Source organism: Protopterus annectens, chromosome 3.part0, assembly GCF_019279795.1.
Source record: "Protopterus annectens isolate FY-2018-M chromosome 3.part0, PAN1.0, whole genome shotgun sequence".
In the NCBI taxonomy this organism is placed as follows: Eukaryota; Metazoa; Chordata; order Ceratodontiformes; family Protopteridae; genus Protopterus; species Protopterus annectens.
The window spans coordinates 952,316,859-952,343,920 of record NC_056731.1 but is presented as its reverse complement, the minus strand read 5'-3'; positions in this window follow the sequence as shown (position 1 = coordinate 952,343,920).

The following is a 27,062-nucleotide window of genomic DNA, read 5'->3' as shown; positions in this document are numbered from 1 at the left end:
GTTTGTGCGTGTGCCTCATTATGGCATTCCTGCATGGGTGTGAATGCATTTCTGATGTGAGTCATCATCCATGGTTCCAGTGCATAGCCAGCATCCCGCACCAGGTGGCCATTTGGGATGTCCCCCCTGGCAAATAACCAATACAGCTGTGAGGCAGGCTAGATGTGGGAGTCGTGATAGCTTCCGGGGCTGCTAGCACACACATCCATGATAATGCCCTGGGCATTGCACATGACCTGGCAGTTGATGGAGGGGTATCCCTTGTGGTTTATATAGCACCTACCCTGCTCACCGGGTGGTGACTTGATGTGTATGTGCATGCAGTCTATTGCACCAAGTACCTCCGGGTATTCTGCCACATGGTGGAAGAGACGCATATTGCTGGCCAACTCCTCCTGTGTTTGGGGGAAGTATATGTTCTCATTGGCATGTGGTAACATGGCATCCAGGAACTGGTGTAGTACCCTGGATGCTGATGCCTGTGAGATCCCCAAGATATCCCCAGTTGGCCTTTGAAAAGTACCTGTAGCTAGTATTCTCAGGCTTACACATACCTTCGTATCCACCGGGATGGGTTCCCCTCTATTTGTTCTGGCTCTGAGGCATGGCCGGCACAGCTCCACAAGTTGCTGTAGGATGTTCCTGTCCATCCTGTAATGCTCCCCTATCTCCAGATCATGTAGACCCTGGTAGGTTACCCTGGGTCTGAACACTCTTCTCCTACTCTGGTGCCTGAGGTGGTCGTGTGCATCATCCTCTACACCACCTTCAGTCTCCAACACATGCTGGTGGATCAAAGCTATGGCAGCGCCTAACATGTACATAATAAAAGTTCCTCGTCTGGTGCAGAGTGTATGGGAATACACAAATGTGTGTGAGGTGCTTTCACACTTTATAGTATTGTGCTATGGATGCTGCTGATGTCAGTAGGTGTGTTTGAGCTATTCCAGCTGCAGCGTGTCTTAATTATGGGTTTTGCAATGAGTACTGCAAGTGTGGTGCTTTTACTGTGGAGATCTACTTGCCTGCCTTGATTAATCTGTTGCCCTTTAATTCACTTTTAGACCTGAATCCCCTCCCATTATCAGGCATGCATCCACCTGCCATCTTTCTTGTTTTGTACTTTCCCTACCCAGGTCATGGAAAAATGTGCCTTGTAGCTGATATACTGCAAATCGGCTTTGTTCTGCTTTGACACTTTACTGTTTTCTTTGCAGTACAGCCCCTACCCTTTCCTGTTCTGCAGGTAGCTGCTTGCAGCCTTGTTAGCTGTTGTCAATGGCCCACTGTAGGCCCCTTGGTGTTAATTAGTCATTTGTACTCCAATTTCACTGCTGCAGCATTTCCTTATTTCTTTCCTATATCCTTCCTGTTTCAGCTACAGTGCGCGCTGCACATATCTGTTTACCAGGTTTACGCGCATTTTCATCTCCGTTCACATGCATACTCAGCTACCTTGTGTACTCTCAGCTAAGCATAGCTATGGCCAATTCAACACACCCCTATCCTGCAGCTTTGCCTAGCTAGGGGCAGACCAGTTTAGCAATGCTCCGATGTGCTTACAGCAATGGTGACACACCCCTCTCTTGATGTCATCTTTATCTCAAGGCACACCTCAGTGTTATAACGCTACACTGTGAGATGCATCCTTACACCAGCGAGGAATCTGCGATTCACTATTACTCATCTCATTTGCATGGCATTGCGTACTAATTCCTAGCTACTGTGCATAACACTATCACTGCCTCTTAGCAACCCTTGCGCTATAAGTATGGTATAGCATGCCTGCCATTGACTATTATGGGGAAATTGTGATATGTGTTTCATTGTGGTTTTATTCCATATTTTTATATATTCCTTGTGATCCCCTTTGCGCACTGCTTTCCTGCACTTCCACATCACGATAGTGCAACTATATATATATTAAATGTTAATTTTATATTTTGTACATTTTTTTTATGCCAATGGCTATATATTTAGCCACTGGCATATATTAACAATATAATACATGTGTTTTGTCATCTGTCATGGCTCCGATTTTATGTTTGCAAAAATGTAAACCGTTTTGTACGGTTTACATTTCTGCATGCTTACACTAAGCCTGCACCACTTCCTGAATCGCTACATACCTTCATTTCCATGCTACACTGCTGCACATGGAGTAATTAGCATACAAGGCACAGGAGTTGTGCGGGTGTAGCATACACAGGTTGTGCACGTGGAAACAGCTCGTATCCGAATCGCTCGGCGGCCATATTTGGTGTTAGAACACCAACGCTATGCCTGCACCTGGCGCAAGCTTCATAAATCCCGGGGAATGTCTTGATCAGCTGTTATACTGTTTGTACTTTTAAAACTTCCAAAGTGAAAAGAAGTGAACTAATTTTTCTGAATCCACCTGAAATCTTACTTTACATTATTTTGAAAACAAACCTGAGAAGCAGTTAATAATACTACAGAAATCATGTATTTTCCAGAACAAACATTGTATGTTAGAGCAAGTCAGAAATCACACTGATCAAGTGAATTTTGGAAATGTTCCTATAGTAAACCTTTAAAAGTTTTAACCTGTATTTGAATTACTTAAAAAAAAATAAACAGAATTTCATCCAACATCTTTTGGTAAATAGAATATAAATTAAAAACACAGGACATTCTGATGAATTTGTTTAAAGTACATTTTAATTCAGCAATATTTTAAATGCATTTGTGAACTGAACATTACCTCATCATCTTCTGCAATTTCTAATCTTGCTGGATTGATATGAATATGAGCATACATTATATTTTTTAAACGTGATGACAGAACTAATAACAACTTAAGCTTTGCTCATGGCTGCTTAAGGACAAAGCATGTGATTGACATTTTCAGTTATTTTACAGTAAGGAGATGTCCTTGTCATTGGTCAAATTCATTTGCAGTTATTAAATACAACAACTGGCTTAAATTAATGGCTTTGACCATTAGGAGGCACCATCGACAAAATAATGTTTTGTGTGCACATCTGACAAGGTAGGATGAGGCAGTCCTGCTGAGCATCATTTATACATTATAGTAACCTCACTGGCTTCATAATAAAAGCTGGTGTGTTGTAGCTGACAAAATTAATTAAATTCTTTTTTTGTTTCCCATTCTCAAATGGCATGGCATGCTCGTATACTACTGGGGATCTATGGTAGAGTGTGTAGGAAAAAAAATATGCCGTTATCCACTGACAGCAGCTAACTGAACACCATTACAATAATTAGTTATTCTGTCCTCACACCATTTCTGTTGTCGTGCAGCATTAGATATACTTGTAGAAAAAAATGCAGTATGTGATAGAATTGTATTCTTGATGAGAATATTATTAGTTTCAAAAATAGGTATAAGCCTTGGAGGCAGAGGGAAAGGTACCAGCTTGTCATCTGAATGGGAAAAATAATAGTCATAATTAAAACAAATAAATAAAATAGTGTAGTGGTATCTGAGGCTAAGGGAAAAGTAATCAGTGCTTTGGGTATAAAGATTTCCCAGAATACAATGTTTACAGCAGTTTTAGAGAATGCCTGCATGATTTCACATTGTCAGACTAAAATAGTTTAGAGCATTTTTCACAGATACTAAAATTAAGCAACAGTGGCATATTGAAACATGGTATAATTTAAATGACATGTCAAGTAAATTTAAACCAGGTACAGTGGCAGTTTGACAGCTGCATGTACCAGGCATAGAACAAGTTCACTAGGCACAAGAAAAATACAGTAATCTTTTGGCAAACCTGTCAAAGCTCATGCAAGAACACTCTAAAAGTAGGAAATCTGATAGTTGTTTGACACAGGACAATGTTAACAGCTACTTTCCTGGAAGCATTATCTTGTCAGTGCTTTCTACCGTGAAATATTAGTATGACAAGCACATCTACAAAAAAAGAAATCTGCTACAGTAACGCACCACTCGCAGTCTAGAAATTATTTTGCATCACAGTTAATTTAAAATTATTATGTGCAAAATCTGTGATCACATTTAGTCTTCTGCTGAACTATGTCTTAATATCTTTCATTACTACAGTAGTAAGAGCATTCTAGAGGATGATGGCACTCGCATTTATAAAATATTAAAAATATTTGTTTCACAAGGCAGGATACATTCCTCACTATTTCTTTGAAGTGCAGAACAAAATGTGCTGTCATTTTCAGAGACTGCCTCTTCTGCTGACACACTAATGCTTTAATCATATAATTCAAGCACAGTGTTTTGGAAATAGTGCTTTTTAAAGTACACTCAACCATTTATGTATAGCACTTTATAACATCTCTCATTCCTCAAAAGACAAATATACATCATTATCGTAATATTTACTTTTCCTTTTCACATGTATATTCATTCTTTTTTCCCTTGAAAATATTTATTGAAAAAGATTCACAAATTCTAACAAATAAAACATTAATATGACTACAGAAATCCCTTTTGTTTTTAAGCACTAATACAGTGAAATAGCTAGCTTTAATAGACAGTGTTCTAATGTACAATTATGCTCATTATTCTATCTGGAAGTACATTTCCTGAGAATATGTTACTAACTTAGCACATTTGTCCCCCTCCTACTTGCACTGGAGAAAAACTTCACCCATTTTCTACCTCTCAGGGTTAACTCCCTTCTTCTTGAGGTATATAAACCAAGGGAGCCATTTCTCTATATGCTTCTGTTTCTTCTTTTGTACATGTTTCTCATCAGCTTCCCCTAATTCCTCTTCTAAGTTCCTTACCGTTCGCTTTTTATGGTACTCTGTAGATTTTCACACTTTTGTTACTGTTTTTTTTTTTTGCTACCTCCACTATCGGCCGCACAAGATGATTTTGACTGCTCTCCCCACTTTCCTCTAAGCCATTGCCCAACATCGAGACAGGCCTCATCAACACCATCTTATATTCAGTTTCTCGCAATTTGATGGAAATATCTTATTCTCCTAAAAGCTTAACATGTGCCCTTGCCCCAATGTGAATCAGTTTCAACAGGTGCACAAATTACCTTGGAAAATGTTAAAAGGGCAGATCTTGCCTGTTGAACCTGGTTGAGTTCTTTGAGACTGTCACCAAGGCCCTGGATGAGGGAAGGTCAGTACATACACTTTACCTTGACTTGGCCAAGGTGTTTGACACAATTCCCTCAGTCGGGCATAATTGAAAAGCTAACACAGCTTGGCGTATATCCCTATCTCATCAGGTGGGTGGCCAACTGTCTCACTGACAGGACCCTTAAAGTCAAAATAGGCACTTCCACCTCTGATAGCAGATCTGTCACTGGTGGAGTTCCCCAGGGATCTGTCCTGGGACCTCTGCTGTTTGGCATCTATTTCTATTTCTCCAGGCAAAGACAAAGGGCCTGTGGCTGACCAAGTCTGCAGACGACTGTAAGTTGGGTGCTGTCAAGACTCCCCAAATGATGTTAACATACTGCAAGAGGGTCTCACAGCAAATAATGACTTGTGCCAAAGTCATGGCCTCAAGCTAAATGGAAAAAAATGTATCATCATACCATTTGGGAAAAACACGACTCCTATTGATTACCACATAAACGGCAACCCCCTAAGCTCACAACCTGTGGTGAGAGACCTGGGCACTCAGGTTGATAACAACCTCACATTCTACCTTCATGTAGTGGTCAGAAAAGCCTTTTACTTTGTTCATCTCATAAGTAAAGGGACTGCATCCAGAAAAAGGAGGTTAGTACCTCTCTATACTCCTCGCTCATTAGACCAGTAATTGAGTATAATGCCTCGCTTGGAATGTACCTTTCTAAACATCTGCACCAACTGGAAAGGACACTGAAATGCCCCACAAAGAGAATCCATGACCTCCAACACCTGTCCTATGAGGACAGGCTCAAATCACTATTACTCTACTTGGTATCGTACAGATTGCTCAGGGGTGATCTGTGTCTCGCTTACAAGGCAATCTCAGACCTGCCCTACCAGAAATGTTCCATATCCGTAAATCTAACTCCTCATGCATTACTGCTCAAAAGGCCTGAATCTAATATGCAACATCAACAAAACCTGCTGTAGAGACAGGTTTGTCTCCCACAGGCTGTCCTGTCTCTGGAATAGACTTCCCATACACATTAAACAGAGCACCTCGATGACCCTCTTCAAGCACAACCTTGATAAGTGGATGGGAAACCACAAATTTGCCCCAGGGATTCCACCTGTGTCCCTCATTGACAGGGGTGATAGTTGCTGACTGAGGTTTCTTTTTGGGGTTATACTCTCGGTTAGGCTTGGAAGGTCCTTTGGAGCATTAGCCTAGTAAACTTGTATGATCCTATGAAGGCTACTGTTGACTTAGTGTAAATCTAAAATAACTGAGGGGAATGTGGGCACACCTGCCATGTGCCTCTCAACAATGCAAATGTCCTGGAAAGCTATCCTAAAAGCGTAATATGTGCCCTTGCTCCAATGTGAATCAGTTTCAACAGGTGCAGAAATTACCTTAGAAAATGTTAAAATTTTAAACAAGAGCTCCATGTGTACTATTTCAGCATCAATGTCTATAAAAAACACTTCCTGGTTACTTTCCTCAGCCTCCTACTTGACCATTAAAATTCTGTTAATGTTTTCAAAGTTTTCCTTCCAAGTGCAAATCTACACTGATCTTTATATATTACACAGCTAAGATATTTTCTAATTGGCTCTGTAACTCTTGAGTCTTCTAGATTATTTCCTTCCTTTGATAATACTGCGTTAATACCTCTATGACATGGTTCTGGCAGGCTGTGTCCCTCCAAAATGTGACTAAACAACACCTGCAATTGTTAACTATCTTGTTTTTCTCTGTCATACATAACTCAAATGGAAAGTCATTGCTCTCAAGATGATTTCCCATCTGTCTAATTCTCCACTGCACTTACCATCTCTTGTAGAGTAATTCTATAAGTCAGTCTTCTTCCATCCTCATCTGCCTATGCCTTTACTCCAGTTCTAGCAAGATATTTTCCAGTTTAGTCTCATCTGGAACTATTCCGTTCTGTTCCATATTATCAGCTTCTCATGATATTTCACACATTCCTGCTTTATTTCTTCCTGATCTTCCATTATTTCCCCTCCTTCATCTTTTCTTAATTTCCATATTACTCACTCTACCTTATGCAGCCTAAACCTAAACACGAGTACCATTTTTGCTTTTAGTGACAACCACAAATATAATTCTCTGACTGCTGTATTTTGTTCCCAAATCCTCTTGCCCTCCCTCCCTTGCAACTCCATTTAACTTTGCTTGAACTCATTTTTCTCAAAAGGTATCAAAATCCCTCTCCTTGATTGCAAATCTCTTATTCTTAGTAGGAGCTGTAAATACTTCTTTTTGTCTATCGCTGTCTTACCAGACCCATCCTTACACTTATCATTTTAATGCCTCTTTCAACTGGTCCCAACTCTTCAAACAGACCATTCACATTTGTGCTATCCCTTTTTGCAACATTTCTTTTACCCCCAGTTCAAACAAGTGTTTAAGTGTTTTTCCCATCAAGAATGGGAGGAATGTCGAATGAATCTCAACTGCCCTTAATTCCCTCTTTAACCTAGTAAGATCAAAATGTAACATAGGCACCACATCCATCTGTTTTATTTCCTCATTATCTTCCCTATATATGTAACACCTATGTAATGTAGACCAGCAATTCCACTTTATACTGTAGTATGTAAATCCACACACCTCCTATGCATCCATTAACCCCATCTTTATCAGTATTTTTTTTTTTAATTAGCTTTCCTTACCCATAAGTTTCTCTGTTTTCCTCCTTCCCATTGAATCCGAAACATTAACTATGAAATTCCAGTCACTTGCCAGCTGTAACAACTCCTCATGGAATGAAATCACATTCAACAATATTTGCTTTATCCACTCTGCATTGGACACGGGGTATGTTTATTGAATCCATAATTAACCATCTCCCTTGGTATTTTCCCTATGATGCTGCTCAACAACCCTCATGTTCCACTAAAGTCCCCTCATAGTGCAGAGCTGCATTCTTTTGTATAAGCAGAATACCTTCCTATCTCATGGCCCCATGTTTTGACATTGTTAATGCTCAGTAACCTTTCCTTCCTAACTTAACATGTTCTTTCTCCCTTAAGGAGTTTCTTGTAAAATGCAAAGGTTACCTTGTCTCTGTTAAGAAAACTAAAGATTCTGTCTCTCTTCACTGGGGTTATTATCCTATGGTCATTCCACATTACAAGACTAGTTACCATATTGTTATTTATACAACACCCCCTTTTCTTTCCCCCTCATCTGTAGTCAGCAGATCATTCCCAACTGATTGTCACTACCTATACATCTTATATGAGAATTTCTACTTATTGCATCCAGCTATTTTTTCTACTCTGTTCTAGTCTATTCTCTACTCCCTTCCTTTCCTTGTGTCTGTGTCTATTTGTCTTCTTCCTTATCCTTCCCCTCCTCTTGTCTCAATGAACTACTTGACATTATAATACTCCCTTGTGTATGTCTGCCCCATTCCCTTGTTTTGTCCTGCTTGAATTCACACAATACTTTATTCCAATGGAACAACAGAAACAAGCAATGACTATATACTAATTGTTGTATGTTATCATCTAAGGCTGGAATAGATTGCCCCCTTTTTAGGATGCAGACCACTTGGCTCATTTTCCCCTGCTTCTTTTAGGTGGGTGTATCTACTTAGCTACAGAAACAATAGCCAAAATGTTACTTTTGCATGAAAGACTGGCCTGCTCCATCACAATCCACTTTAGTGTTCACTCTGCTCAACCTTCCACGTTACTAACCTGGTGGTGCAGTATTGCGCAGCACCAATGTTGTAGCACAAGGTTCAGTTTCTCATATTTATCGAAAACATTATTTACATTTTCTATATGTTGTTACTGATATAAGAAAATTAATTACTCAGCTCAATCAGTGTTCTGAATTAAAAAAAAAAACAATATATATATATATATATATATATATATATATATATATATATATATATATATATATATATATACATATATACACATAGGTCTACTTTACAAGACTGAAATCCCACTTACCCAACTTTCATGATGCCAAGATGAAAAATCTGACAACCACATATTACCAACCTCCCAGAACACTGACTTTTCACTCCAGGTAAGTAACCACCTGTCCACCATGTTGAACTTTGTCCCTTACCCCCATGGTAATGAAATCTTGGAGTTGGTATATTTAATTGGGGGGATGGGTGGGTTTAATTTGCTTTTGTTTTAATTTTATTTTTTAGTTTCTACTTTTTCAGATACTTCTTTTTTCCAAACAGGTCAAAGTTTATTGGTCTATATCATGTTTTTTCACAAATCTGTTGTATTAATAAATACAAATATTTATTTGAAGCTTCTGACAGTTTTTCTTGTGGAAGTATTTTTCTTTCCTCTAATTTCTCTCTTAATCTTGTCATATATCTTGTGTCTGGAAATTCTGGGCTTTTTGAATAATAGTAACAATACATACTTTCTTTCTTATCCTCAGTACTTCACTCTATCATCTTCATGACTCTTCTTTGGCCTATCAGTTTTTGTGATTTTTGAGGACTGCTTCTCTCGTCTATAAAAGGTAAAAGGGGGGCATCCTCCCCCTGGGCCTGGCCTGGCCCCATTGTAGGAATGTTTCTGTATTTTGAAGATTCTACACTGTCATTTTTTCAAGTTCTGGCACCAGTGTGCTTACCAGGATTGGACACTTTTTTTATCCTGGGTCTTGTGCGCCCAGCTATCTTTTTTAATTTTTGACCTACTTCTGTCCATGATATATGCTATATAAAATACAGTCTATATATCAGTGTCATCTTGGTGAGATTTTGTGAAAAACGGGGTCCACCTTGTGAAGGTACTCACCAAGTCTTGAGGATGAATTCAGTTTCAGCAATACTACTCTCCTTTGCTTGCTGACGTCTTGTCTCTCTGTTTGGATAATATTCTCTATGACTGTTGTTATTTTCCTTAAGAATCTGCATCAAAAATTACACTCTTTCTTTATTTCTTGAATTAGTCCCTGCTTCATCACTATCCCTTTCCAGTTTGCATTGTAGTTTTCTGCATGTGTTATGTTTAAAAGTCTTAACTCTGTAGCACTAAAATATCTTTCCAAGTCAGGTAATCCTAAACCTCTTGTTCTACTGGGATGATCAACTTATCCTACTTGACTCTTACCCTATTTCCCTCACAGAAAAAAATGCTTCATCCCTTTATTAATTACTATCCACAACTTCTCCTCTGGCTGATTAAAATATGCCTGACCAGTGCATAAAACTAAAGGAACTAAAGCATTTTACTACTTACATATTGCTATCAATATCCATAGGGAAGAGCTTTCAGTTTCTCAGTTTTAGTATTAACTTTAGTTTAGTCACTTCCCACATATCCATAGCTGCCATAACAGAATATTATTTAACCCATACTCCTAAACACTTCATTGTATCCTGTCCCCATAAATCTGTGTATTGCCAATTCATATGTGGATACATAGTTTATAGCTATAGCCTTTGTTTTATCTTCATTAATCTTATTTCACGAAAAAAAACTGGGACTGTGTCAAAATGTTCCACAGCACTGAGATGTCCTTTTCTTGTTCCATCGTGTACAAAATAATATCATCTGCAAATAAAGCCAACTTTTCATGAACACCATAACAATTATATCATTGAATTTCTGAGGCCCTTATTTTCTTTGCCAGTAATTCTAAATATAATGCAAATACCAAAGGGGGAAAGAGGATGCCCCTGCCTGGTTTTGTGTGTTCAGACATAATGTATCAGAGAGAACCCTTCCACTATGATTGTTGCCTCCTGTCCCTCATATACCCTTCTAATTAACCTTATTATTGAAGCAGGAAGTGCAAATGCTTCCATTGTACTACTCATAAAATCGAGATTAATATGCCAAATGTTTTTTTCTGCATCAAGACCAACCAATAACAGTGGTATTTTCTCACATTCTGCTTCCCTCTGGATAATCATTGTTCTATTAATGTCAAATGTTCTCCTTTCCTCTATAAAAACACATCAATCCATATCTATCAATTTTGGCATCACCAGTGTCATTCTTTTCGCTATTATAGACATAAACACTTTATAATCTTGGTTTAAAAATAAAATGGGCCTATATATCTAGCCAGATCTGATGGTTCTTTACTGTTTTTATGTATTACAGCCACCACAGCTTTTTTTTCTAGAATGTTGGTGCCTCTCCACCTTTTTATTTTATTTATTTTTATTTATTTTATATTTGTTTACCGGGAAAGTCCAACTGGAATGAGGTCCATTTACAGCGGAGGCCCAGGGAGAAAAGCTCCACAACAAAACAATTCTGTACAGTGGTATATATACAATCAAAGATATATATCATGCAATATGCTCTAAGCAAGCTTAATTTACACATAGTAGACCCTGGATGTCAGTATTGTGAGAAAAAAAAACACACATTGACTGATGCAATCAAAAACTGATGCCATCAAAGAGACATCTAACAGGATATAATAATTTGCAAATAGTAGGCCCTGCATGGGAGTATTTAAGTACTGTATATTAGAGATAGTAAGCAGCAAAGAGAGGAGGGTAGCAAGAATTGGAGGAGAGTAGGAAAGCATTTATGTGATGCAAGGACAGAGCCAGGACTGCAACAATTGTGACTTAAGTGACTTTTTGAACAGTGAGATAGATGGTGCTAAAGAGATATTTTGGGGGAGGTTATTCCATTCCCTAGCGATGGTATGAGAGAAAAGAGCTTTCCCTGCAGTATTGTTGGCTTTGAATATACAGAGCAGGGTTTTGTTGGATGAGCGTAGAGGACAATTTGCTGAATATTGGTTTAGTAGTTGGTTTAGGGCTGGAGTTTTGTGGGGATTCTTTATTATGTTGAAGGTGAGCACTAGTTGGTGGTAACTAATTAGCGGAGGGAGTTCTAACCACTGTAGTTCCTTTTGGGCAAGACAGTGATGACTTCTAAAAGTGGAGTTATTGGTGAATTTTGCAATTTTATTGTAATGATACTAGTTTGTTTAGGTCTGTTTTCTTGATTTGAATTAGGATTGGTGATGCTTACATTAGGGTAGACAAGAGATGGATTTGGGCTAGGGTGATTTGTGCTTGGTCTGATTTGAACTGTTTTTGTTTGTATAAAGTTCCTAATTTTTTATGTACCTTTTTAATGGTTTGCAAGATATGGACATCAAAGTGAAGATCTTTATCCATTTCAACACAGAGGAGCTAAGTATGGGGGAGGGGAGGAGACTTTTAAAGTTCTGTTAAACAAAACCTCACTGATCTTTATCACGTTCTTCCCTCCTAGCTTCCAAACTTCCAATGGAATGCCATCTTTTCCTGGAGATTTTCTGGCAGATTGGTTATACATCACCATTTTATCAATTCCTATCTTAATTATTAATTGTTGAGCCTCATTTACCTCTAATATTGGCATATTTAAGTCTGCCATAAATATTTTCATTTCTGTTTTTATTGATTTCCCCACGTCTTTGTTTTTTTACAAATTTTCATATTTTTCCGATATATCCCTAATACCGCTACAGGATTGCTGGTGAGGTTTCTTGTTATAGGTTCCCTTAGTTTGGCAACAACCCTTTCTAACTTCTGTTGCCTAACCTGTTGTGCCAAACGTTTTTGTGCTCTGGAGTTATTAACAAAACAATTGATTAGCAGCAATCTTTCTAAACTCATTCACATTATCCAAGTGCTCCCTGAAATAGTTATTGGAGGTGTGTCATATTTCTCAGTTAAATACACATAAAACATAGTTTCTGTCCAGTCTAGCCCAATTATTGTACCTTGAGAAATAATATGTAAATTCTCTCTGAGTTCATACTACTAAATTTATGTCTTGCATACCACATATTTTTATTTTTTATTTTTTTCAAAAATCTAGACTCTTTTGTTATATTTCCCTTCTTGGTCCCTAGATATATCCTCATCATTGCAAATCAAATTCTGGCATCCACCTATAAGTAATATACTCTGCTGGAAGCTGACTATTTCCCAAAATTATTTTTAAGCTGCATAATAGAAGTTTTAGGTGTACTATAAATACATGCCAGTGTAATCCTCATTCCTCCCCAGTAGCCCTTTACTAACACAAATTTGCCAATATCTTTTTTCCCTTTTCTATCACTATTGAAGGTCCTTTAGCCATTAATATAACTACTCCTATTTTCCTTTATCCCTACTATTCCGCTGAATATCCATCCTGAGATTCTTTCATCAAATTAATATGCTGCAGTTCTTGATATAATTAAATATTCTTTCCTTTTTCTCTATACCCATGAGACTTTTCACATTCGAAGATACTATGGAAAGTTTCACCATCATGGTAAGAAGTCATTATTCCCACCTATTATATATGACAGCTTTTTGATACATGCACCCAATAATGTTTGATAGATTAATCCTTTATACATTTTTTTTCTTATCATCGGCATTAGAACCTGTATCACATTTTACTACACTTTTTGTTTTAATAAACGTTCTCAAATAAAAAAACAAACTTATGTTGGCTGTTTAGCAGTTGTTAATCACCCATACTAGATACTGTTATGATCAATTATTGTGTAAAGGAAGCTTCTAATCAGTTTATTTGTTCCCCAATATCCAAGAGACATATTGGCATTCCATATACCATAAAGCATTTTAGCCATCATACACTGAAGCACTAAGCTGTTTTCAAGGTGTTTCCAGTAGCTCAGAATTTTGTTCCTAAATTCTTCATCAGTGTACTTGTGACTCAAAGCAAGTGACTTAACTAGACTGGACTGCTAGCCTGCGTTTGATAAAGGTACATGAGGATCAGTGCTCTGCCTAGTTAGTAAATAAATCAATAGTATATTCTGAGATTGGAAGTAGAGAAATAACATTCAAGGAATTACCATTTGTCAAATGGTACAATTTCCATACATGCCCAATTCCACAGTTTTCTCTTCTACACCAGTGCATTATTTCATGTGATAAAGCCTGCCAGAAGTGCTTACCATATGTTATAAATATAATTTTGAGCCCAAAGCATATCCATTCATATACTTCAAATACATTTAAATTGACACCTAATTACTAACAACTGGGGCAACTCAGGATAAATATGGCTAGACTTATAAGGGCTCTAGGGCCATAAGCCTAGTAACCTGCTATGTACCTATAAGTAAATAAATCTTTTTTATAGCATACATGAGAAAGCTGGATCTTTACAGAAGTGTTCAAAATTTCCTCTGAAACAGAGATGATTTGATGTAAAGATTGCAAATGTACAGTTGTATGAAATTAATGTTTTATGCAGTGACTTCTCTCATATGAAGATGCAGTATCTGTAAACTCTCTGCTGAATAATATAATTACCTTCAATGTTGCCATTAATGGGAGAAAATTACAAGCACTTCATATTTGTCCTTCTCCTTTCCTTGATGAAATAATCAAAAAGTGCCATTTTCAACCGGTAGTGGCACTGAAGAAATATCTCAAGGTTTAGACATAACCTCTAAACCCTAAAAAAAAAAATGGCAAAACAGGTGTGAGGACTAAACATCTGTGGGACTGTAGATGATTATACACCAGCCCTGATTAAAAATCAAAGTATGAAAATATAAACAACAAAACCTAGAGATTTTTGAAAAGTATTAGAAAGAAAAATGGACACATGAAAGAAAGAAAGATTTGATACAGTGCAATATTTATGCAAAGTCAAAAGCCAAATTAATGAATGCAAAAAAGGCAGCCCCAAAGATATTGGAAGAGAAATACGGGCAAAGGCAACCAAATATGGAAAACTTCACAATAAAAAGAATAATATCACAAAGAGGGACTTCTGCAAGTATCACAGTCACACAAATTTGTACTGTGACAGGCCAAATGATAACTGTGTGGTAACATGAGTGTAGTGCAGACTAAATATAAATGTAAGAAGTACAATGCTGAGTACATCTACATGATTTTCTCTAACTTGCTTTGGAAGTCTTCAGATGGCAAGACCTGCTCATTATGTTAATGTTTATTTTTAATGCCATAGAGGCAGTGTTCAAGTCTAGTGACAATGCTAGCTCTATGAAAGTAGAGATCCTTACTGTAAATATGTTATTTGTATACAACCACAACCTAAAGAAATAATTACACTGACTTATAAATATATATATTTTTGTGCAGTGTCTGGCATTGTGTATTGGGGCTCATGAATGATCCTTTCACTGAATGACAGTTCCTGTGGCAAAAACTCAAAATTTAATTTTGCAAGTTCAAATGCTTTGCCATCAGTCGCACAAATGAGATTGACAGCAATGTGGCTTATTCAGAAATTTGGACTTAACTGAATGTAGAAAATATAGCTGTTATGTGTATATCACAATGGCTTAACTTGTTAAAGAAATATGTTCTAATAGTACAAGCAGTACAAGGTTTGAATCCACATTAGGGATAATTTACCTTTATGTGGCAAAATACAAGTGTGATACTTGTTTTTCTTTACTTTACAATGAACTACACATACAATTTAGAATGTGAAAGTAACAATAATAATTGAATGCTATAGCTGATCTTTCTTTCAGTTTTTCCCAGTTAGGGGTTGCCACAGCGGAACTCCGGTCTGCTAATGATTGGAAGTAGATTTTTACAGTGCCGAGGTGCCAGCCCGACACCCATCCTTCAATGAAGGCACGCCAATTCATGCATGTCTTTAAAACACCACTCAACCATGGGGAGGACATGCAGACTCCACACAGAAGGTGCTCCAGCTGAGAATCGAATGGGAGAACCTCTTGCTGTTTGGCGACAACGCTACCGCTGCACCACCGCGGCTTCAAGATAAACAAGAAAATTTGTGATCTGTGACACCTTCAGTAAGGATATCACTGATAATACTAAAAACACACCTCTGTGTGCACTGATTACACTAAAACACACCTCTATGTGCAGTGATTATATTAAAAACACACCTCTATGTGCAGGTTGTAAAATCAAATACATGTTCAAATGTATGTGGTAGTAAAATCAGCAAGATAATGAATTAGGGAGAATATGAAGAGCACAACACAGCTTTCAAAACACTTTTGAACAGTGCGTAATTGGCATATATTTATAATGATTCCAAGTGCACATTGTACTGCTACATGCTGTAGAAAACATCAGCTCTTGTAAACTCTGTATCACCCCTTCCTCAATATGTGTTGTAGCATAAAGTTTCATGATGTCAGTGAAAACAACTGGTTATCACCCAAAGTCAATAATTCTAAATCTGCTCCTTACTGTTTGTGCAACAGTTAGTATGGAGCACTGCCATTATCAAGGAATGACAGCAGAGAACTGACACTTCATATCCTATGTCAAAAACTCAGAAAATAATCATGCACTTGCTAAGACGTTGGCATGAATCTTGCAGAGAAGTTTGCTGGCATTGCACTTCAGTAAGAGATTTTGTAGTAATGTCAGTGGCTTCTATTACTTGTGCCATATTGGCTTACAGTAGTCAAGATATGAGGAGTTCACTTGTAATGCAGTTTATTTACCTCATAATATAAATGATTTTGGCATCATACATTACCCTTCCAAGTGTGTTCCTATGAAACAGTACGTGTGGAGACATATTTTCACAGTAGTGTTAATCAGTGTTGTGTATATGCTTTATATGTATGGCTTGTAATTACATTGCACACTGTATACACATCACAAAGATTTGTCCATGAGCCACATGAAAAATAAAAAAGAAGCAAGACTCATAGAATGAACTTGAGATAAACAGTCAAGAATGCATGAGTGACAGTCACAAATATCGACCAGTGGAATATCACTCATCGCATAACTGCTCATCACAACTTAATGTGACACACATATATATATATATATATATCACCCACAGCACAGTGTATGTGAATTATGTGATGCATGAGTTTTTGCTACAGTATGTTGTATATTGTGATCATCACACTGATGTTTTCCCTGTCTGCCATGCAACATTGCACATTCATCCTAACAAATGCTATTTAAAGTCCAATACTTCTAATGAATCTTCTCTTGTGGCATCAGTAGCTAATATACTGTTCTATAGAATGTGAACATAGACAGGCAGGTTTTAAGTGCAGCAACTGAGTGTGCAAATAGTAACAAGAAGGGCTGGCATACCCAACAACTTTGATGTGTACACCTCCACTTAGAGGTAATATTTGCATAAAGAGAGGAATCTTTCAATTCATGTTCTTGCTTTTAGGTCATATGTATGCTTTACAACACAATAATGATGAAATCCCTTGAAATGTGTATGGTATGACACTTATAAAAATAATTTCTCCTGGGGTGTGAGTGACTATTGCTCTATATTGTGAAGTTAGAGAGGCAGGTGTTCAAATCCAGCAATGACATACTAGTAATGGTATTTGTGACTATAGTGGCAGACAGGACTGGCTTACCCAACAGATGCTTATTTTGAGCCATCAAACTACATTTTTCTGGGATATGTTAACATTTAAAAACAGTAATTAAGTAATCCTTTGAAGTGTGTGCTTTCTGATACTGGTATTAAAAAGCATCTTGTGACAAAAGCAGTTAATACACAGCTTTCTGAAGTGTGGACTTGGATAGGCAGGGTTTCAAATTCAGCAATGTCTAATTACTGTGGCTGTATAAAAGCTAATTGAAATTAGTTAGCAATGGCAGCAATGGCTTCATCATCATATGTGATGTTGATAATTCAATCTAGGGGTAGAATGTAAATTGCTACAAGATGTTGACCACTCAAACACATTCTTAAGTGAGTTATATGGCTTCAACATATGTCACTGAGGTCATCCTTTCAATTGTGTGCTTTCTGACATTTCAACTTATGATTTCTTCCATGGCATCAGTAGTTAGTAATCAGTTCTATAGAAAGCTGACCAAGATAAGCAGGGGTTCTAACCTGACAATGCATATTTGGAAGATAATAGTGGCAGACAGGACTGCCTTGCCCAATAGCCAGTCATATGGCTGACTAACACTTGTGTGAACACTAATATGGCTAAAAGATTTTGAGCCCTCAGACTACATTTTAGGGGAGGCACAACCATTCCAACACACTGCTGATATAACCCTCTTAGTTGTATCTTGCATGACTCTTCATATATCATTATGTCTGTGGTGTCAGTGATTGATATACAGTTGTATGCACTAGGCACTATGCACTCAGGCAGGTAATTGGGTCTGGTAAGGTGTAGCTGCTTATTGTGCAAGAGAATGCTATAAGGCAGGATTGGCTTCTCCAAGAGAATTGATGTTTACAATTTGACTTACTGGGAACACTTACAATTGGGAAGATAAAGTCCAAGATTTTTACTCCCTTTAATGGAGACCACAAACATTCAAATGCAATGCTCAGGTTATCCCTTCAAGTGTGTGTTGTCTGACAAATGTGATATGATTTCTTGTAAGGCATCATCAGTTATTGCACAGGTCAAAAGGAACATGAGATAAATTGTATATGTTTGAATCCAGTTGTGTATGTATTTTATTATTTTTTTTCACAATATACAGGTAACATGCAAGACTGGCTTTTTCAACAAATGAGATATGTATAATCCTACACAGTGGTAACAAAAATAGTCATAGTACCTGTGTTAGGATATTTTGTTATATATTTGGGATGTTTAGGTGATGTTTATCCTGTAATTGTTGTACTTTCTTGTAAGCATGCCCAAATGTATTCCACTGTGTGATGATTAGCAAGAAGTTAGTAATCAGTGGTGGGGAGTAGTTACCATTTTTCGTTTTGTAGCATAAAATGCTGAGAACTTGCCTCCAGCAACATGGATCTGCTGGCTGTCATGCAACAGAGGTAGTGACTGGTGATGACATCAAAACTGCTGTAGGCAGGAGTACATTTGTGGTATGCAAACTCTATCAGTTTCCACAGTTCACTTACTACCCAGTGGCACTGTTGCACCTGTCTTTCAGGTATGTTGCATGCTGTGATCCAGGTATTAAGATCATGTGTTGTATAATGCTCATCTCAGTAGACATTTTTTATTTACAATATGATAGTAAAATGCCTTCTGAGGTATGCTTTACCATACTGTATTAACTGTGTATGTGTAGTACCATTATGTAGTACATATGTAATACAATGCTTACATAGATACAAATATTTACACTTCATTCATATACAATACATTGTGAAGGGGATAAAGCAGTTTTCCTTACACAATAATGACATCAGGCACACTAGTGCTGTGATTACTTCTCCTAGGAGGTAACTCTCATGAATGGTCTTTCTTTCACACATTAAGCATGTCCATAGGCATACACTGAGATATATAAATACCAACAAAAGATATTACTGGATGGCCTTCACATTTATTTATGCAATTATTTATGTATTTATTAACATTTGTTTACTGGGAAATTTTAACTGGGCACACATGCCTATTTTCAGAAGAGGTCTGGGGAGATAAGCTTCAATGTAACAGTTTAATGCAATCAATATTTACAATAACAAGTTTTATTATGCTGTTTTACTGAATAATTAGTGTAAAAAGTCAGTATAATAAAGCTTGTATTGATATTCACAAACATTGTTATACAAGCCTTGCACTGAGAATTTACAGATAGAAGACTGGTATATGAGATAGGTAGGAGTAATTTAGGAAATATGTTAGAGTGAGGTATTAGAGGGGACAAACAAGTTAAGTATTAACAGAGAAGTAATGATGGAATAGTAATTTGATTGTGGTAATTAAAAGTAGGTATAGTAGTTTATGTACTGCAATAAAGTGAAGTATTAGAAGGGGATAGGTTCATAGGTTTATAGGTTCATAGGTTTATACTAGGCTATCTGATAAACAGGTTAAGTGATTTAGTGCTTTAAAGGGAAGTATAAGAAGATGATGAAGGATGTTAGGAGAAATGATGTCTCAAATGAGGAGCACAGACAAAGCCAGGAGGCAGACAGAAACTATTTTAGTAATTGTTTGAAAAGATGAAAGTGTGACATAGACCTGATTGATACCAGAATTCTATTTCAAATTCTAGCTACATTACTGGAATAAAGACTGACTCCAGCAGCTCTTTATGGTTTGTAAATGGTAAGCAGTTATTTATTGTTTAAATGAATGGGCCAGTTTGGTACACAGAATTGGAGTACAGGATTAATTAGGATGTAGACAATTTTGTGGGTTAAGATAAGCTGGGTATAAGATAGATGATAAGGACGTTTGAGCCATTTAACTGTTTTAGTGCTAAAAATGATGGGCCTGGTGAGTTTTTTTGCAAGCAAATCTGGAAACTTTCTTGTAGCATTGTTCAAGTTTCGAACTAAGTGAAGCTTGTAGGCTGGCCATCCTAGAGGCTCCATACAGAAGACAGAGTAAGAGATAAGAGGCAGCTAAAGTTATCTTGGTAGAGTTTGGAAGGAATTTCTTTACTCTGTAAAGGGTACCTAGTTTTTTTATTTGATTTTATTTGTTTTTGATGCTCTTGTGGATATGTAAATCAAATTTAAGAGTGTCATCAATTAGCATTGATTGACATGCCAAGTAACTTCAATCATGTTATTGTTTATAGAAGAAATTTTAAAATTATTTTTTTTTCAGGGAAATGGTATTTTGGAAAAAATAAGTAATTCAGGTTTTTTCTGGGGGGGTTAGCAGCATGTGATTATCCTTTAGACAACATTCAACAAAGTTAAAAGCTTCTTGAGTAATTTCTGAAAATGTATGAAGTTATCTGAAATGCATATTAGGCTAGAATCATCAGTGTATTATATGAGGGAAGCTTGCTGATAGGATTTAGGTAAATAGTTAGTGAATATATTGGCGAGTAGAGGGCCAAGAATGGAGTCCTGTGGCATGCCAGCATTGACAGGAAGGAAGGAAGAATAGGTGAATAGCCATTTAACAGACAGGTATCTATCAGATAAGTAGTTGTTAAATCACGCTAGTGTGGATTGTGATAACCCTAAAGAAGACAGTTGACAAAGGAGTATTTGATGACTAACTTTTATCTGCCAGGTTTCCATCATACCAAATTTTTCATCTCCACTATACATACATTCTACCTGTTATAATTTAAAATCTGTAAGTCTGTATTGCAGCATAATCTTCTAGTCATTTTCTGTTCAACATCATAGTTCGGTTTCTGTGGCATATCCTTGTGGATTTCACTATATACTGATTTGGGAATGTTTCCTTTTTCTTCTTTTGGCTTTTCCCAGTTAGGGGTCACCACAGTGGATCACCTGTCCACTCATGATTGGCAGTGGAGTTTTACAGTGTTGAATTGCCAGCCCAGCGCCCAACCTTCCAGAGAAAGCACACACATGCACACACTCATGCCTAGGGCCAATTTAGAGTGTCCAATCTTCCTACAGCATGGCTTTGGGATGTGGGTGGAAACCAGAGCACCCAGAGGAAACCCACGCAACCACAGGGAGGACATGCAGACTCCACACAGAAGGCACCCCAGCTGAGGATCTAACAGGAGTACCTCTTGCTGTGAGGTGGCAATGCTAACCGCTGCACCACCACGGCCACCCATTTGGGAATGTTTCCCTCACAACATGCATATTGCTGTCACAACTGTTAATGTAGCCACTATCAGTACTTGTATGGGCAGTATTTCCAGTGTTCCTTAATTTTCTGCATTTCTACATCTATATATTAGCTGAAAATGGACCTGTGTCCAGTCGGACTTTTCCGGTAAACAAATGTAAATATATGCAAATATAATATATATATATATATATATATATATATATAAATGTGTATGTATATATATATGTGCTTTCCCATTATCCCTGCATTGGCACTTTGATACATATCAGGCAGATGGATTTGCAGATTAGTGTTACCTGCAACTCTGTTTAAACAATATACTTTTTCATTGTGAACGTTTAGTGCCTGTGTTTTCTTTCTCAATGTGCATGACAATCCTAGTGGAGTTTCAGCATGTCCACTATGGACTCACTACAATGTACAACTATATCAACCTACACCCATTTGTTAGCCTTCCCCTGGCTTTTATGTTTTCCACATTGCCCTTTCTCTTGGTCTGCAGTACGCATACACTCACTTACTGATCTGAGGTTTGTGTGCATTCCTTTATTTAAATTGTGTACACAAGCCCTGCCTTACATCATTGTGGCCATGAGTCTGTCTTGTGGGCTAGAGATGGAGTTGCTGGATGTGTAACATAATGGGGAGTCTTGCATATTTAATTAGCAGTGATGCTCATCACACACAGCTGTCCATTAGTGTTGGCTCCAGAGCAATGTGTATGGTATGTTGATGAATCCCATGATTAGATTTTCCAGTATAAAAAGCCTTGGATGATAATCAGATAGCAGAATACACAACTCATTCACTGTTGCAGGTCTATATCTCTGAGTAACAGAAGTACTAAAATCATAATGGGTTAGAAACAAAATTGGTCCTGTATTAATGCATTTATATCACCTGCATCTGTTACAAGCAACTGTTCCTGTCTCTTTAATATAATTGATGTGCATTTGTAGGCCGGCATGAGATTTTAACAGATTCTTTAAGTTGTCATTTGTTTTACCTATAAACTTACGAGTTGTTCCTAAGGTGGAAAACATAGATGCAGTAGACTGAGAATTACTTTACTAAAGTGACATTTATTTTAATGACAGTCTGTGATTTGAAATATTTTTTTTAGTTACCTTTATAAAACTATTTTAGAAATATGTGTTTGTTGACATCTTAACTGTGCAAGGAAGTGATGTAACATTTATCAGCTGATTTTATTTAGGCTGCCACTAGTATAAATTCTGTTTGGCGCCTTTTTTCTGTGTTTGTCTGCCTCTGATGAAGCTACACTTACTTAGTAGCGAAAACGCTGTTTGTATTTAGAATTATTAAAATTGCGTTAAGGCTTTGGCTACTTAGACTGCTGTGCACTCCGTTTTCTTTTTTCTTTTTTCTTTTTTTTTTTATAAAACTATTTATGTGACTTCTGTTTTAGTTATTTATGCCAGTTGATTTTGTATAAATTACATTTAAATAAAGTTAAATTAAGTCTGAGTGCATGTTGCTATTATCATGTAAAATGCCCCTTTTGCCCCACCCTAGTTATAGCCCTGCACCTGCAGAATGTCCATTTCTTCTACATTAAGCTTTGAGCCCAATGCTCTTTGACTACCTTAGTCACCTCTTGACAGCCATGTTTAGAAATGAATGCACTTAACTATGAAAACATGGGACATGATTGCTAGGAAGCAGGCTTCTTCTAAGACACTGGTGTCATTAGCACTGCAAAGTACTATACAAATTGGCTGATAAAAAGAGTGACTTAAAACTACACATATTAACATTCTGAGTGTGTGGGGTAGAGATATTCAATATTGGTGATATATATATCATATAGAAATACCTGCAACACTGAAACAATTCAGTAGACTCTATGCAGATGAGATATATCTTCTTGATATATTAAATAAATGCTTAAGTACCTAACAAATATATCAGACAAAACTCATCATCAAGACCCATCCAAAGTGTCAGTGATGACATAATCTACATCTGTAACTTTGGTGTCCAAAAATTCCTCATCTGGATTCAAGCTGATTGGTGGTTTCCCATAGGTCTGTTAAAGATATGTTACTGACAGACCTCACATATCCCATGACTATGATGTGTGGCCCAAAGCATCTGACAGCCATTGATTACAGTTCTGCAAAGTTCTGCTCTGTCCCCAAAATACATTCACCAGAGTGGTGACAGTCAATCAAAAAAGTTCCTCAAACTATACTGTCACTATTATTGAGCAGTGCCATGTCCTACTATCACTTATCATCACTGAGGGCAGTGCCATGTCCCACTATCACTTATCATCACTGAGGGCAGTGCCATGTCCCACTATCACTTATCATCACCGAGGGCAGTGCCATGTCCCACAATTATTTATCATCACTGAGAGCAGTGCCATGTCCCACAATTATTTATCATCACTGAGGGCAGTGCCATGTCCCACTATCACTTATCATCACTGAGGGCAGTGCCATGTCCCACTATCACTTATCATCACTGAGGGCAGTGCCATGTCCCACTATCACTTATCATCACTGAGGGCAGTGCCATGTTCCACAATTATTTATCATCACTAAGGGCAGTGCCATGTCCCACTATCACCTATCATCACTGAGGGCAGTGCCATGTCCCACTATCACCTATCATCACTGAGGGCAGTGCCATGTCCCACTATCTCTAATCATCACTGAGTGCAGTGGCATGTCCCACTATCACTAATCATCACTGAGGGCAGTGCCATGTCCCACTATCACTTATCATCACTGAGGGCAGTGCCATGTCCCACTGTCACTAATCATCACTGAGGGCAGTGCCATGTCCCACAATTATTTATCATCACTGAGGGCAGTGCCATGTCCCACTAACAGTTATCATCACTGAGGGCAGTGTCATATCCTACAATTATTTATCATCATTGAGGACAGGGCCATATCCCACAATTAATCATCACTGAGTGCAGTACCATCCCCTAGTGAAAAATTAAACATTCTTCGAGAGGTCTCAAATTCAGCCACAGTAGACCACACAAAGTACAAACCATATTTGTGACATCAGTTGCATTAATCAAGACTGTTGTCCAATGCCATAAAATGGACTTTTGTTGAGTTGTAAATAACAATATGGCATAAAAAGGCAAAGAAAAATTAAATCCTCCATGCCCAGAAAGTTACATACTAATCTAAATATGGACATTGTCTGCAAATAAACAATATAACTGCAATGCATGGACATAATAATAATAATAATAATAATAATAATTTTAATAATAACTCAAAGGCGGTAAGCATAGGGCACTGCAATAATTTAAAGCAGCAAGGAATGGTCAGAATTGTCCAAAACCCAAGTTTAACTATAAAAATGGGTTTGTCTTCTATTGATAGCCAGTACAGTAGAAGCACAGCTTTCCATATTCTATGTAGTCACAAGGCCCAGTATAGGTTCATATCTGTGAATTACATATATGTTGTTAGTTTTGCCCATTAGTGTTTAAGGTTGCAATTGTCCAACATACATCAGATATAGTACAATCAGAACATGGTCCGGTCCACACAACAGGTTGCAAAACTATTTAAGTGTAGCTCATGTCACATTTCCATATGCCTACCAATGTCCCATTAATAATGAACATATTCAACAGTGTAGCTCAGCATCATAGTTTTCTACAAATATTACAGATATTACTTTTTCTGTATGGCAAGAGAGGTTGTGCAACTAAAATACAAAATCATTACCTTTCGTTTATTCTTTCCTTACTGTGAAAAAGTCTTAGTACCTTTCTCTGGATTTTTAATGGCAGTAATATTTTCCATCTTCTTCTTCTTCAATGTTGTTCTCCTACAGCTTCTGCTGCTGTGGACACTTTTATCAGTTGCAAGCACTCTCTATATGGATTTTGTCTCTGCTCTCCTTTTATAGAACATCTAAATCCTCATTCCACAAGCTTACATAGAATAATATAAGAGTTTTCCTTTCTACTATTAAATCAACTGATACAACTGAACAAAACACTGGTAAAATAAAACAAAACACTCAATTTATACAGGATTGGGCCACAGACATTATTTACACTGCTTTGGGTCACAAATATTATTTGCACCACTATTTACATATGTTGAGTCATGTATACTCCTCTTATATAGATGTATAAAAACACAATGCACACACATACATGATTTTACAACACTTAACTGAACTGCATAAACATAGATGTAAAATACATAAATGTATTTATTTATTTCAGTTTGATGATGGGGGAAGTCCACTGGGCCTAAAAAGAGCCCATTTTCAGTGGAGGCCTGTGGAGAAAATCTCCAGTACAATGACAAACATATTAGCATACACATATACAAAGCAAAGACATCATACAGCTTTATGCAGCATTCTACAGTAAAACATTTCTACATTCTACAATAATAATAAAATCTAGCAACTGCAGCATTCTACAGTAAAATATTTCTACATTCTACAATAATAATAAAATCTAGCAACTGTGCAGTCTAAGAGTCATTAACAGTGAATTACAACTGAAATTTTACATTCCACAATAATAGTAGTAAAAATCTTGCAACAGAACAGTCTAAGGGTCATTAACAGTGAGTTACAATTGAAAACGAGAAAATGTTGGGAATAAACTTGAAGTTAAACTTTAAACCTGACTAACTCCATACTCAGTAATCAAATTGTATACAATGTTGATGTGTAATGTTTGTAAATAACTTGTTCCACTTTGTTTAATATTTATTTCCATGCATTGAGACTGTATATACACTTTATATTGTGCTGTTTCTTCTATGTACTATTAATATTATGTGGAGCTTTTCTCCCAGGGCCTCTACTGAAAATGGGCTCACCTAGGCCCAGTAGTCTTTCCTAGTTAACAAATGCAATAAACAAATAAGTAACAATAAACTATTAACAAAATTTGGAAGTTAAGGAAGCGTACGAGGGCAAATGATGTGAGTTCAGACATGCTGCACAGAGTTAGAAGGTGGGTTTTGATATAGGAGGGTCCTGTGTGGGGAAGGAGCAGGGGCATTCCCACTCTGAAGATAGGTGGGAATGGAGGAGGGATTTAAAGTTAGAGGGGTTATGAGTATTTCTAAGGGAGGGAGGAAGAGAGTTCCATAGGTTAGCTAAGGAGCAGAATAGCAGAGAGTGTCCAGGCAGCTGTAAAGGTTTGTAGATTTCAAGCAGGTTCTGATTTTCTGACCTAAAAGAAGGTGAGAGAGCGGGTCAGGAGGATGGGTTAAATATGAGCTTATGGGCAGTAGTGAGTTTAAGGAGGTTCAGATAGTTGGGAAACTTGAGCCATTGCAGTGAGTGGAGGGCGATACAGTGATGGGATAAGTTCCTAGAGTTGGTGGCAAATTTGCAGATTGTATTATAGCAGGCTTCTAATTTAGTTTAAAGGCTGAGCTCAAGATTCAAGAACAGAGGACTGACATACATTAGGGAGGGGAGAAGGTATGTGGAGGTGAGGGTCCTTCTGGTGGAGGAGTTGAGACGACCGTTATTCCTATATATGAGTCCTCAT